This window comes from Pinus tabuliformis, chromosome 7, assembly GCF_031772625.1.
Source record: "Pinus tabuliformis cultivar Carrire ecotype Pingquan chromosome 7, CPIR1, whole genome shotgun sequence".
NCBI lineage: Eukaryota > Viridiplantae > Streptophyta > Pinopsida > Pinales > Pinaceae > Pinus > Pinus tabuliformis.
In genome coordinates, this window is record NC_142293.1 from 363,614,572 (window position 1) to 363,617,685 (window position 3,114).

Below are 3,114 nucleotides of genomic sequence, written 5' to 3' on the forward strand. Positions count from 1 at the left end.
ATCACCAATTCAAACAATCCATGATTTAATCTCTACTACTTTAATCTAAAGCAAACAATTGAATAATTAAAATGTATTATAGGAATGGTCATAACAAAAATTTCCATAACTAAAATGCAGATGATCAACTACTTTTTATATTTGATTATTTTTGGCAATTTATGATTTACATAATCCTTTCCTAACATGGCCATGGCCATCTGAAGACTGCCAATATAATCTCTTATTATATTTTATTAAAAACCAAGGACCAGAAAATTAGTCGTCTGATGGCATGAGAATACAGTAAATGAAGAAGGGGACGGACAGTTAAACCTTCTTAACAGTCTTAATGAATGCAAGGTGCGTGCTATTCCCAAGCTGGTTGAGAGTACCCACAGTCTGGGTGTGAAAGCACGCAGATGACTCTTCCCAATAGAAGAATGCCGCACAGGTACAATCGTTCAAACACCTCCTCCTGCACTCTTCCAAACTCGTTTTTCCAGTTTGGCTTGCATTCACATATTTGCTGGAGAAATGCTCGGCTCCCACCAGCTTATAGAAATCGACAGAAGAATTGGAAGAAGCATCTTTGCAGTTTGGAAGGGAAGGGGGCGAGCAGCTAGTAGACCAGCCTTTCAAGCCATCGATTTGAGGGCAGGCCACGCATTGACCCTTCTCACAAACCCCAAATCCTCCACATTTCCTCGGAAGACCACACTGAGGCACTCCTCGCCAACAGCCAAATCGCTGGTATGTAATATCCCAGGTATTCAATTCGATATCGGGCGAGTAAGTATACATTCTCAGATCTCCATCGGAGTCCAATCTCAGAAAGGACAGAGTAGTGTTAAATCTGGGGATGTTAAAACCATAGAGAGTCGTGGTGGTTTCTTCAGAAATGAGGTTGCAGAGTTCCGGTGCCCTGAACTCTGGTGCCGCAGTGAAGTTGGCCAATTTCATCTCCATCTCCTGACGAAACCCATTCTAGGCTTCTGGATCGCTCAGGAACGTTATGCTACTCACCGGCTTCTTGCAGGTGTGCGTGATGGCATAGATGTCTTTTACACTAGCGTCGTAGACACTGAGAGTCCAGTAAGGCAGAGGGTCCAGAAAGCTGGCATACAGAGCGCATCCTCCGGCTTCCATTACGCTGCACGAGGCACGAATGACCCAAAGAATCGAGGTGAAGAAAGGGTCCTACTATTCTCTCACCTTCAGCATCGCTCGAACCTGCGCCCAAATGGAGACCTTGAATGTATCTGTTCCGCCAGACGCTGGGGAGCTGCCAATGCAGACGATCTATAGCAGCCCGGGGTGGGATTCGTATGCATGGCCTTCGGGGCGCCCGCCAAAAATGGTGGATGTCATTGTTCACAGAGTATAATTTACTTTACGCTTGGGGGACAGCCTGCCGGGATTCAACACAGTGAGCGGACCTGCGAGGTGAGCCAGCATCGTGAGCAGGAGAAACGAATGCTCAAGAGGGTTGCAGAGGACTTGTTCTGGGAGCGCGAATGGAGAAAATGAATGTTTGGCGCGGAGGATCTCGTTGGTTTGAAAATAAGCCAGCACAGCAGGTGCCAGCTCGGAGGCGGTCACCCATTCCCGGAAAAGGTGGCCCTCGAGCTGCCGGAGAAACGATGGATGGCATGGGCATATATGTATGGTGAAGCCACTATCAAGTGCATTAAATGTCCAATAACAGGCTGGTTAGCTCTTGTGGTGGGTTCCCACGCCCTCTTGGACAAGTTCGTTCCCACGGCCTCTTGGACAAGTCTGTCAAGGTGGTCAAGGGTTCAAACCCTATGTTCACTCTTTCCACCATGGAATTCCAGCGGAAGTGGCTAATGAAAGTGCCCGTCTTCTGCTCATGCTCTCCACCATGGAATCCCAGCAGCAATGGTGGAATTCCAGGGGCAATGGCGGATGAAAGCGCCCGTGGAAGGATGAGACAAGATGAGCAGCTGCAATGCCCATCCTCTCATCAACATACCTCGCTCGTAGCTGTCACGTTCAAAGACTTCCAGCAGCAGAGACTGCGAGGAGCTCCTCTCATTGTTAGTCTCTGGCGGAGTATGCAAGACCCAAATGAAGGATTTCCCGCTACCTTGGAACCCGAAAGTGAGTTCTCGAATCTGGGTAGTGGGCAAAAATTTCCTGCTCCAGAACGAAACACAAGGTACTCTGGAACATAAATTCAGTATGATATTTTCAACCTGCAAGAATTTCGTTCGGCAATAGGAATTGGCAAGAATTTCGTTCGGCAATAGGAATTTTCAATAAGATATTTCTGCTCTGGTATCATTGTTAAGATGTCATTCTATGCGTCGGGTTCGTCATCCGCAATAGTTACCATTGGAAGGTTTCCACCAGGGTCTTCTTTGTGTTGCAGAAGGGGAAAATGTACATCACATATTTATCAGCTGAATGATTTCAAGTCTACCAGTTTCTGTGGAAAAATGCATTAAGTACTAATTACCTGCCAGAAATTGTAATAACTCCTTTTTTCATGACTGTAAATGAAGAACTCAGTGCCAGGTCTAGTGGGCCAGAACTTTGATGGAAATTTCATCAATATTTTGCAGTAAATAACCATATCAAATTTATATATCGCCAGTAGCTTCCATAGCTACAAGTTTTTATGGAGTAGAGTTATAATTTCACCAAATAAAGCAGAAAGCAGATTGAGTGACTTCATGTAAAATTTGATACAGAAAGTAGATATACATATAGGAAAATCAGGTTTAAAACTAATGAGTTTCATTTGAAAAACCCCTAAGCACTTTCCGCAACATATGTTGAGCTGTCCTCAGTCAAAATCTTGACACATTTCTCTGTATATTCGATTTCTTTAATGGTCTGGACTGATCATCAACAACAAAATACCTTTACTAAACGTGTGTTTCAGCGCAAAAAAATTAAAGGATACATATGCTTTATCAGAGGAGCCTACGTTTGTGAGTTTCAGGCAATTGTCCGATACGGTTCCCGTTATGAGATTCAAGGAATTCTTGGGCTAACTTGTGAACAATATATTCGTATCATAGCCTGTTGGCCACGAAATTTTCAGCATCCCAATAGTATTTGAATGTTGCAATAGGTTCCACATTCTTTAAGCTCATCAATCTTGCA

The 3,114-nt window shown here is 44.3% G+C and overlaps 1 pseudogene; it reads right to left on the reverse strand.

Annotated features, from left to right (window-relative positions):
• Positions 1–214: 214 nt before the first annotated feature.
• LOC149247471 (EP1-like glycoprotein 2) lies at positions 215–1,128 on the reverse strand (annotated as a pseudogene).
• Positions 1,129–3,114: the final 1,986 nt, after the last annotated feature.